The sequence below is a fragment of the Dendrobates tinctorius genome, unplaced genomic scaffold (genome assembly GCF_039654945.1).
Source record: "Dendrobates tinctorius isolate UK_male_01 unplaced genomic scaffold, ASM3965494v1 ptg000063l, whole genome shotgun sequence".
NCBI classification, from domain to species: domain Eukaryota; kingdom Metazoa; phylum Chordata; class Amphibia; order Anura; family Dendrobatidae; genus Dendrobates; species Dendrobates tinctorius.
Genome location: NW_027361731.1, coordinates 33478616 through 33491373, shown reverse-complemented (window position 1 = coordinate 33491373; position 12758 = coordinate 33478616). Strand labels below are relative to the sequence as shown.

The 12758-nt window shown below is 48.4% G+C and overlaps 1 protein-coding gene across 1 annotated transcript in view; it reads right to left on the bottom strand.

Annotated features, from left to right (window-relative positions):
- Positions 1–12758, bottom strand: part of LOC141094115 (gastrula zinc finger protein XlCGF66.1-like) — a 152941-nt gene that overhangs the window by 45746 nt on the left and 94437 nt on the right. The window lies entirely within an intron of this gene.

Here is a 12758-nt window from a genome sequence, read left to right as displayed (position 1 = left end):
ACCTCCTACCTGCGGAACTTCTCTAACGCTCATCATGACAATTGGGTCGATCTTCTTCCATGGGCAGAGTTTGCGCATAACTATCACTCCAATGAATCTACCACCAGGTATCCGTTTTTGTGGGCTCCGGTCAGAATCCAGGTGTGCCTCTTCCATTATCTTCCTCCTCCGGCGTACCCGCCGCCGATGTCCTCTCCCAAGAGTTTTCCCAGGTCTGGAGGAAGACCAAAGAGGCTCTTATACAAGCCGTGGCCGGGATGAAAAAACATGCCGACAAGAGGCGGAGGGATCTCCCACCATACCATCCAGGAGACAAAGTCAGGCTGTCGTCCAAGCACATCCGCTTGAAAATCCCTTCATATAAATTGGGCCTCCGGTACATGGGTCCCTTCGAGGTTCTTGGACGCATCAACAATACGGCCTACAGATTGAGGATGCCTGCTTCACTCCGGGTCCATAACGTCTTTCATATCTCGCTCCTGAAACCGGTCATCCTCAATCAGTTCTGTCCTGCACCTCCCGTTGTTCCTCAGCCAGTAGGGGACGATGATGTCTTCGAAGTGAGGGATATTTTGGCCATGAAAAAGGTTAGGGGAAAGACCTTTTTTCTCATCGATTGGAGAGGGTTCGGGCCTGAGGAGAGGTCTTGGGAATCGCGAGATAATGTTGATGCTCCTCACATCATGGACAGATTCTTGGCCAATCTCAGAAGGAGGAGACGTAAAGGGGGGGTACTGTCATGACTGCGCCGCCGTTGCCTATGACTGCTCTGTGCACACAGGACCTGTGATGAGGTTACAGGAGGGGAGGAGTCAGGGGTCACATGATCAGGGGCCTCAGAATGTTCAGGACTCAGTGTGCTGGAGCGCTCCCGATAATCAGCTGAGTGTGTAGCGCTGTGTGATAGTCACAATAACAACTTCTCTGACGATATTCGCTCATCTCTAGTTATAACAGCTCAAAGAAATTCACCGAACTTTTCATTAAGTTTAACAGCAAGGCCCTATTAAATATTGAGCACCAGCGGGACGAACCTCTAAGATGACACATGTCCTTTGTATTTTAGGCAAAAATAATAATAAATAAATATATATATATACACTATATAGACTTTTTTACAATTTCATAATTGGAAAGAGGGACGATGCAAAATTTTGGGCACCCTTGGAGATTTGTGTACTGAGATAATTTTGACCAAGATTTCACACCTTAATTAGCTTGTTAGGGTTATGGTGAGATCACACGGTGACCAGGAGCTACAGTCTGAGGAAAGGGCTAAAAAGCCTTCACTAGACCCCTGTACAGCTGTATAATGAGGCCCAGGCTTTATAGTGAAGGGACAGGAGTGAGGGCCTCATCCCAGGAGCTATAGTCTGAGGAAAGGGCTAAAAGGCCTTCACTAGACCCCTGTACAGCTGTATAATGAGGCCCAGGCTTTATAGTGAAGGGACAGGAGAGAGGGCCTGTACCCAGGAGCTACAGTCTGAGGAAAGGGCTAAAAAGCCTTCACTAGACCCCTGTACAGCTGTATAATGAGGCCCAGGCTTTATAGTGAAGGGACAGGAGTGAGGGCCTGTACCCAGGAGCTACAGTCTGAGGAAAGGGCTAAAAAGCCTTCACTAGACCCCTGTACAGCTGTATAATGAGGCCCAGGCTTTATAGTGAGGGGACAGGAGTGAGGGCCTGTACCCAGGAGCTACAGTCTGAGGAAAGGGCTAAAAGGCCTTCACTAGACCCCTGTACAGCTGTATAATGAGGCCCAGGCTTTATAGTGAGGGGACAGGAGTGAGGGCCTGTACCCAGGAGCTACAGTCTGAGGAAAGGGCTAAAAGGCCTTCACTAGACCCCTGTACAGCTGTATAATGAGGCCCAGGCTTTATAGTGAGGGGACAGGAGTGAGGGCCTGTTCCCAGGAGCTACAGTCTGAGGAAAGGGCTAAAAAGCCTTCACTAGACCCCTGTACAGCTGTATAATGAGGCCCAGGCTTTATAGTGAAGGGACAGGAGTGAGGGCCTGTACCCAGGAGCTACAGTCTGAGGAAAGGGCTAAAAAGCCTTCACTAGACCCCTGTACAGCTGTATAATGAGGCCCAGGCTTTATAGTGAAGGGACAGGAGTGAGGGCCTGTTCCCAGGAGCTACAGTCTGAGGAAAGGGCTAAAAAGCCTTCACTAGACCCCTGTACAGCTGTATAATGAGGCCCAGGCTTTATAGTGAAGGGACAGGAGGGAGAAAAGTGGGGAAAGGAGCCAGAAGAGCCGGACTGCCCATCACTAACCTGCAGAGCCGCACTCCACATATATGGCTGCTCTGTGCACAGGACCTGTGATGAGGTCACAGGAGGGGAGGAGTCAGGGGTCACATGATCTCCGGAGTGAAGACGCTCCATGGAGCCTTCTCCTCAGTCAGTGACATTCCCGCCAATATTCGCCCCTCACTACTGGCACAATTACTCCGCGCCGCCTTCTCTACACAGTGTTATGTGTGGAATGTAACGTGTGATTTCTCTGGAGGGAAATAGACCCCACACATGAGGGAATTCTCACCAGTTACCGGCCGTCTACTATATGGCGGCATATGATTGTGCTATCGACTCCACACCAGGAGCTAAAATGCCCAAATCTCTAATGTAACCGCTATAAGAGAAGATATAACAAATTTCTCCTAAACTCACACAGCGGAGGAGGCCTCACTTGGAGCAATGTGACTCGCGCACAGAAAATCTATTCCCGGTTCTGTGATTAAGTTATCGGCCGACAGGAAGAAGAAAGGTCTGAATTACAGCCCAGACTGGAGGAGAAACTGCAGGAGTGAGAATTGGCCAATCAGCGCTCTTCACCCCTATACTTCTCTACACAAATACAAGATAGGAAATGACAATTAGACGCCATTCTCACCACCAGAACGGAGAGGCGCTAACTTGGAGTAAAGCCGCGTTTTATCACCATGCCAATAAGCCTAATAAGATGCCGCTCGTAAGCTCAGAATGAGAGAGTCACTGCATATAATCTCCTCTATAAAAGACCCTAAGGGTCAGATCTCAGCCCACCCCGATGTCATGTATAGCACTTATAATGAATACCCCCAGAGTTTGTATTCCCCCCACAATCACCCCCCCCTCACTACTGGAGTCATTCCTTCACACACTACATCTACCTAACCTGACTGAGTCCGCGGCACAACAACTCCATTTAGGCCGGTTTCACATTAGCGCTTTTTCAGCGCGCGCACGGCCGGGGGTAGCTCCGCCCCCGATCCGGCTCTCTGCCCGGCGTGCCCGCCCCTTCCTTGTAGCGCCGCCTCCTAGCGGACAGCGGCGCCTGCGATCGGCGCACCCTATCTTTAGCATAGGGTGCGCCGATCGTGCGCAGGCCGTGCGCTAGTTGCGCTTTGACCTGCGCTGCGCACTTTTGACGGTGCGCCGTGCGCGCCAAAATCAAACTTTTCGGATTTTGGCGCGCACGGCGCACCGTCAAAAGTGCGCAGCGCAGGTCAAAGCGCAACTAGCGCACGGCCTGCGCACGATCGGCGCACCCTATGCTAAAGATAGGGTGCGCCGATCGCAGGCGCCGCTGTCCGCTAGGAGGCGGCGCTACAAGGAAGGGGCGGGCACGCCGGGCAGAGAGCCGGATCGGGGGCGGAGCTACCCCCGGCCGTGCGCGCGCTGAAAATGCGCTAGTGTGAAACCGGCCTTACACATCTCTGAGGAGGAAATAGTTTCACCAATCAAAAAACTAAAAAGAGGAAAGGCCCCGGGGCCGGATGGTCTTACAGCAATATATTATAAAATGCAGCGATGTGCTGACACCACATATAAAAACCTCTGTAATTCACTACTAAATGGCTCACAGCTGCCCCCTGAGTTCTACGTGGCGCATGTAACCGTAATCCCTAATCCTAAGAAAGATCATCTCTAGTGTTGAGCGATACCGTCCGATACTTAAAAGTATCGGATCGGATGGTATCGGCCGATCTAAAAAAAATATCGGGTATCGCCGATTCCGATACCGGAAGTCCCATTCAAGTCTATGGGACTTCCGGTATCGGAATAAGAAAAACCCTATTTTTGCCTTGTACAGCCTCTCTGGGGTCTTTCGGGGGGCTGTGCCGGCCTGCCGGGGGGTCTGTGCAGGCTCCTGTGGTCTGTGCTGGCCTGCCGGGGGACTGTGCCGGCCTGCCGGGGGGTCTGTGCAGGATCCGGTGGTCTGCGCCGGCCTGCCGGGGGGCTGTGCCGGCCTGCCGGTGGTCTGTGCAGGCTCCGGTGGTCTGTGCCGGCTTGCCGGGGGGCTGTGCAGGCTCCGGTGGTCTGCGCCGGCCTGCCGGGGGGCTGTGCCGGCCTGCCGGTGGTCTGTGCAGGCTCCGGTGGTCTGTGCCGGCTTGCCGGGGGGCTGTGCCGGCCTGCCGGTGGTCTGTGCACTGTATTCCTCCACCACTTTAAAAAAAAAAAGTCCCTAGTCTCACTTTATGCCATTGCTGCGTGGGAAATTCCCACGCAGCAATGGCATAAAGTGAGACTAGGGACTTTTTTTTACAGTGGTGGAGGAATACAGTGCGGAAGGATACCTACCTTCCGTCATTGTATTCCTGGAGCTGGTAGAGAACGGTAGCATCAGCTGATGCTGCTGTTCTCCACGCAAGATGGACGTGGGACCCTCGTGGACTTCTGCGGATCGGGGTAAGTATATTGGTGTTTTTTTATTTTGATATTTATTCCTCAGGCGACAATGGCTTCGGGGATCAAAGTGACAAGTGACGGTGAGTATGTACTCTATGTTATATGTACTGTATGTCTATATGTATGTATTGTATGTAGTATATATGTATGTTGCATGCATGTAGTATATATGTAGTATGCATCTTGCATGCATGTGGTATATATGTAGTATGTATGTTGCATGCATGTAGTGTATGTATGTAGTATGTATGTAGCATGTATGTAGTATGCATGTAGTATATATGTAGTATGTATGTAGTATGTATGTAGCATATATGTAGCATGTATGTAGTATGCATGTTGCAGGTAGTATATATGTAGTATGTATGTTACATGTAGTATATATAGTATATATATAGTATGCATGTTGCATGCTTGTGGTATATATGTAGTATGTATGTTGCATGCATGTAGTGTATGTATGTAGTATGTATGTAGCATGTATGTAGTATGTATGTAGTATGCATGTAATATATATGTAGTATGTATGTTACATGTAGTATATATAGTATATATGTAGTATGCATGTTGCATGCATGTAGTATATATGTTGTATGTATGTTGCATGCATGTAGTATATATGTATTATGTATGTAGTATGTATGTAGCATGTATGTAGTATGTATGTTACATGTAGTATATATGTAGTATGCATGTTGTATGTATGTAGCATATATGTAGCATGTATGTAGCATGTAATTTTTTTTTTTTTTTTTTACATTCAACACATTAGCCGGATGATGGGACTACTACTGTCCCATCATTGGCCAATGTGTCAATCACTGTCATGGTAGCAGGCATCGCCCGATGGGACTTGTAGTCCCATCGGACGATGCCTGCACAGACCCCCGCAGCCTGCACAGACCACCGGCAGGCCGGCACAGCCCCCCCGGCAGGCCGGCACAGACCCCCGGAGCCTGCACAGACCACCGGCAGGCCGGCACAGCCCCCCCGGTCGGCCGGCACAGACCACCGGAGCCTGCACAGACCACCGGCAGGCCGGCACAGCCCCCCGGCAGGCTGGCACAGCCCCCCGGCAGGCCGGCACAGACCACCGGAGCCTGCACAGACCACCGGCAGGCCGGTACAGACCCCCGGACAGTCGGCACAGCCCCCCCGAAGGCTCGAACTGACGGCGCATCATGATGCGCACAGACAGCGCATCATGATGACGTCATTTCGGCAGCCAATCAGATCCACAAAAGTGGCTCATTGCATTTTGGACTTCCGATTCCGGTATCCGATACGAAAAAAGTATCGGTACTCGGTATCGGAATTCCGATACGGCAAATATCGGCCGATACCCGATACTTGCGGTATCGGAAAGCTCAACACTAATCATCTCACAACAAATTATAGACCTATATCCCTCTTATACATTGACTTTAAAATCTTTACATCCATTGTGACTAACAGGATCAATAAAATCCTCCCTCACCTCATCCATCGGGGTCAGGTTGGTTTTATACCAGCGCGACAGGCCCCAGATAATATTAGGAGAGCGTTAAATATTATTCATACAACTAACCTACAGCGAAAGCGACTTCTCCTGCTTGCATTAGATATTGAGAGGGCTTTCGATTCGGCGTCCTGGACGTATCTCTTTACGGTTCTATCGGAAGTCGGATTCTCCCCTAAACTTATAAAGTGCCTCCAATTGTTATATGATAGCCCTATCGCTTATGTAAAACTCCCGTCACCACATCCCCCTCCAATTAATATTCAGAGGGTACCAGGCAGGGCTGTCCTCTATCTCCGGATCTTTTTGCACTAATGGAACCCATTGTGGAAGCAATAAGGAGAGATCAGAATATCCTGGGCCCTGAGAATATGGGAGACCAATATAAAGTCAGCCTCTTGGCGGATGATCTCCTGCTAACATTAATAAGTCCCCACACTACACGCCCTCACTTGTTTTCCCTCCTTCACGAATTTGAGAAGATCTCAGGGTTAAAGATTAAAATTGATAAATCCGAAGCATTATTTGTAAATTTTCCTAAGAGCAAACTAATATAGCCTCCCATTTTGGGTTTATACACAAAGAACAATATCTAACATATCTGGGTATCAACTTAACAGCCAACAGGTCACCTCTGTTTAGGTGGAATTACACTCCACTGATCCGAAACTTCCAGAGGGACCTGGATAGATGGGCTTCCTCAAAGTTATCCTGGCTCGGCAGAATACATGCATTAAAAATGGTGTCACTGCCTCGCTTCTTATATCTATTTAGGTCCCTCCCAATTATGGTACCAGCCAGAACGTTCACTCAGTTACACTCTATGATGTCTAAGTTTCTCTGGCTCGGAAAAGAACCCAGAATTGTGCAAAAACTTATGTTCCATCACAGTAAAGAAGGGGGTTTATCCCTCCCTAATTTTACACTTTATTACAAGTCGGCACAGATTGCTCCATTAATAAGTGCGTGTTCATATCCCAATAGTCCGAGATGGGTTATTCTGGAATCATTTCTCTCCAAACCATTCTCTTTATCAGGCCTAAGGTGGACCACAGACCGACTTCCACGGGGGTTAATGAATGTGGCTCCTTTTACAGTCCACTCGTTGCTTCTTTGGAGGAAAGTCCGGTTTAAATATAACTTACAATCAAGCCCTTCTCCCCTGACAGCTATATTACAAAACCCCATGTTCCCGCCAGGCCTTGAGCCACAAATGTTTTCTTGGTGGAAGCTGAAAGGTATTCATGTACTTAAACATTTGTGTTCCCCATTTAATATCTTACTTGACAGACAGGAATTTGTTCAAAAATTTGAACCTCCAGTTAGGGAGGTAATGCGACTGAACCAGATCTTCCACTTTGCAAAGCAGATCCTCCCGAGCAGTACTACTCTCAGGGCAATGAGTTTTGAAAATTAATATCTAAATGACCCTTTGGGCAGGGGAACGATCGTTCATTGACAGTAGTGTAGCTACCGGGGGGCAGAGGGGATGGTGGCCCCGGGCCCCGCGCTCTGATGGGGCCCACCCGAGCTATGTTATGTAACTATATCGGCGTGCAGATCGTGCAGATATAATTCCATGCTGCAGCAGGGAGTGAGTCATGTGACCGCTCTTCTGCAGAGGAGAGGGGGAGGGGAGGTCACTCACCCAATCCTGGCTGAGCGCGCTCTCCTTGAAAGCTCCCTGCTGCAGAGAAGTCATCAGCTCCAGCAGCAGCCGGGACACAGGGGGCTCTGCCTCTGCCTGTGAGCCGAGTTCACTGTCTGCTCTGCACTTGATTGCTTCTGACTGAGAGGAGCCTGACAGCTGAGGAGCCGCTGCTCCAGGACCAGTGGACACTGCACACAGCATGGGGATTGATGAGTATCTATGGTAATTACTATTTGAAGTGTCTAATCTGTTGCTTTGGATATATACATATAACTTACTGATATTTGGGTGTAATATTCATTACATGATGCTCTCCTTACGTGTTACATAGTTTTCAGGCACTTTGCAGCGGTCACTTATGCGCTATATGGCGATGCTTTGTCTTGGCCTGGGAATTTACTGCACTTTGGGACTGAGAGAAAACCAGGAAAAGTGCAAACTAGAGATCGCAATGCTGGCTGCAGGCATTGAGCTGTGCAGAGAGAGCGGCGCATCCTCCCTGGCAGGCAGAGGGAGGGTTAAACCAGTGTATCACCTTATCTCGCTGTTTGTGCTGGCGTGTAATTATTAACCTACCCGTTACCAGGCTGACAGCGAGTCCTAGAGGATTAGGGGATGTGCACACGTTGTGGATTACTCTGTGGATTTTTCCGCACGGATTTGGCAAAATCCACAGGTAAATCCGCGGGTTAAATGACCGGCGTTTTACCTGCGGATTTAGTGCAGATTTTGTGCGGATTTCCCCTGCGTTTTTACACCTGCGGATTCCTATAATGGAGCAGGTGACAAAACGCTGCGGATTCCGCACAAAGAATTGACATATTGCAGATTTAAATCCGCAGAAAATCCTCAGCGTGTGCACTGTGTTCTTCATTTCTCATAGACTGTACTGTACAACGCAGCAGAAACTGCTGATCCGCAGGACCAAATCCACTGCGGATCCGCAGCAGAATCCGCAACGTCTGCACACAGCCTAACTAGTGTTTGCTGCTCCTACTGGGAAGTGAAGTCTGGCACTTGTAGTGCCACAGCAGCAGTTAGTGCTTGGTGACAAATAGCTGTGGAATAGTGTTTTTCTATGCAGCGATTGTTAGTGGCATGGACATGTTACTAGTGTGATATATTAGTATCAGTAATGCAGGTGACTTATCGTTAATCCTACAATGTGGGGAGCTACAGGGGGGAGGGAGGTCACCCCGGGACCAGCGCTCTGAGGGGACCCACCCACAGCACGCCGATAGTATTACATTCTGCGGCAGATCAGGTAGAATCGATCTCCCTGCTCTGCCACCCGGCCGCTATGGGGCCCCTGAGCAGGCGTTAGGGCCCTGCGCCAGCAGTGGGTCCCCACCTGTCATTGCAAAATCAACTGTGTTGGCTGGAGGCCATTTCAGCTGACTCCATTGATGAGAGAAGGAGCATTACGCTCCCTCTCCCATCATCCCCCTCTCATCAGCTTCTGATGTCACTAACGCCAACACTGACAGGGGGTCGCAATGACATCACTACTCGGAGCCTACAGTCCGGAGATGTGCGGGAGCTCGCAGCAGTGAAGAAACCAGGAGGAAAGGTGAGTTTTGGATTTATTTTTTATGAGGCTGCCTATGGGGTGCATTATATAAAGGGCTGCATTATTCTATAGGGTCTGCCTATGGGGAGTGCATTATACTATATAGAGGACTATAGTGAGACTTGTCTGGCACATTATACTATATGGAGGCTATCTAGCGGGCCATCACACAGTGTGGAGATTACAGTGTTGGAGCTATCAAACAATTTGGGGAATACTAAGCGGTCAGTGTATATACAGTGAGGGGGGATTAGACTGTGTATAAGAGCATCATACTGTGTATAAGAGAGCATCATACTGTGTATAGGGGAGCATCATACTGTGTATAGGGGAGCATCATGCAGTGTATAGGGGAGCATCATACTGTGTATATGGGAGCATCATACTGTGTATAGGGGAGCATCATACAGTGTATAGGGGAGCATCATACAGCGTATAGGGGAGCATCACACAGTGTATAGGGGAGCATAATACAGTGTATAGGGGAGCATCATACAGTGTATAGGGGAGCATCATGCAGTGTATAGGGGAGCATCATACTGTGTATATGGGAGCATCATACTGTGTATAGGGGAGCATTATACAGTGTATAGGGGAGCATCATACTGTGTATAGGGGAGCATCATACTGTGTATAGGGGAGCATCATACAGTGTATAGGGGAGCATCATACAGTGTATAGGGGAGCATCATACTGTGTATAGGGGAGCATCATACAGTGTATAGGGGAGCATCATACTGTGTATAGGGGAGCATCATACAGTGCATAGGGGAGCATCATACTGTGCATAGGGGAGCATCATACAGTGTATAGGGGAGCATCATACAGTGTATAGGGGAGCATCATACAGTGTATAGGGGAGCATCATACAGTGTATAGGGGAGCATCATACAGTGTATAGGGGAGCATCATACTGTGTATAGGGGAGCATCATACTGTGTATAGTGGAGCATCATACAGTGTATAGGGGAGCATCATACTGTGTATAGGGGAGCATCATACAGTGTATAGGGGAGCATCATACAGTGTATAGGGGAGCATCATACAGTGTATAGGGGAGTATCATACAGTGTATAGGGGAGCATCATACTGTGTATAGGGGAGCATCATACAGTGTATAGGGGAGCATCATACAGTGTATAGGGGAGCATCATACTGTGTATAGGGGAGCATCATACTGTGTATAGGGGAGCATCATACCTTGTATAGGGGAGCATCATACAGTGTATAGGGGAGCATAATACTGTGTATAGGGGAGCATCATACAGTGTATAGGGGAGCATCATACAGTGTATAGGGGAGCATCATACTGTGTATAGGGGAGCATCATACAGTGTATAGGGGAGCATCATGCAGTGTATAGGGGAGCATCATACTGTGTATAGGGGAGCATCATACAGTGTATAGGGGAGCATCAAACTGTGTATAGGGGAGCATCATACGGTGTATAGGGGAGCATCATACTGTGTCTAGGGGAGCATCATACAGTGTATAGGGGAGCATCATACAGTGTATAGGGGAGCATCATACTGTGTATAGGGGAGCATCATTCAGTGTATAGGGGAGCATCATACAGTGTATAGGGGAGCATCATACTGTGCATAGGGGAGCATCATACAGTGTATAGGGGAGCATCATACAGTGTATAGGGGAGCATCATACAGTGTATAGGGGAGCATCATACTGTGTATAGGGGAGCATCATACAGTATATAGGGGAGCATCATACTGTGTATAGGGGAGCATCATACAGTGTATAGGGGAGCATCATACAGTGTATAGGGGAGCATCATACAGTGTATAGGGGAGCATCATACTGTGTATAGGGGAGCATCATACTGTGTATAGGGGAGCATCATACAGTGTATAGGGGAGCATCATTCAGTGTATAGGGGAGCATCATACAGTGTATAGGGGAGCATCATACTGTGCATAGGGGAGCATCATACAGTGTATAGGGGAGCATCATACAGTGTATAGGGGAGCAAGATACAGTGTATAGGGGAGCATCATACAGTGTATAGGGGATCATCATACTGTGTATAGGGGAGCATCATACAGTGTATAGGGGAGCATCATACAGTGTATAGGGGAGCATCATACTGTGTATAGGGGAGCATTATACAGTGTATAGGGGAGCATCATACTGTGTATAGGAGAGCATCATACTGTGTATAGGGGAGCATCATACTGTGCATAGGGGAGCATCATACAGTGTATAGGGGAGCATCATACTGTGTATAGGGGAACATCATACAGTGTATAGGGGAGCATCATACAGTGTATAGGGGAGCATCATACTGTGTATAGGGGAGCATCATACAGTGTATAGGGGAGCATCATACTGTGTATAGGGGAGCATCATACTGTGCATAGGGGAGCATCATACAGTGTATAGGGGAGCATCATACAGTGTATAGGGGAGCATCATACAGTGTATAGGGGAGCATCATACTGTGTATAGGGGAGCATCATACAGTGTATAGGGGAGCATCATACTGTGTATAGGGGAGCATCATACTGTGTATAGGGGAGCATCATACAGTGTATAGGGGAGCATCATACAGTGTATAGGGGAGCATCATACTGTGTATAGGGGAGCATCATACAGTGTATAGGGGAGCATCATACAGTGTATAGGGGAGCATCATACTGTGTAAAGGGGAGCATCATACAGTGTATAGGGGAGCATCATACAGTGTATAGGGGAGCATCATACAGTGTATAGGGGAGCATCATACTGTGCATAGGGGAGCATCATACAGTGTATAGGGGATCATCATACTGTGTATAGGGGAGCATCATACAGTGTATAGGGGAGCATCATACAGTGTATAGGGGAGCATCATACTGTGTATAGGGGAGCATTATACAGTGTATAGGGGAGCATCATACTGTGTATAGGAGAGCATCATACTGTGTATAGGGGAGCATCATACAGTGTATAGGGGAGCATCATACTGTGTATAGGGGAGCATCATACTGTGTATAGGGGAGCATCATACAGTGTATAGGGGAGCATCATACTGTGTATAGGGGAGCATCATGCAGTGTATAGGGGAGCATCATGCAGTGTATAGGGGAGCATCATGCAGTGTATAGGGGAGCATCATGCAGTGTATAGGGGAGCATCATACTGTGTATAGGGGAGCATCATACTGTGTATAGGGGAGCATCATACAGTGTATAGGGGAGCATCATACAGTGTATAGGGGAGCATCATACTGTGTATAGGGGAGCATCATACTGTGCATAGGGGAGCATCATACAGTGTATAGGGGAGCATCATACAGTGTATAGGGGAGCATCATACTGTGTATAGGGGAGCATCATACAGTGTATAGGGGATCATCATACTGTGTATAGG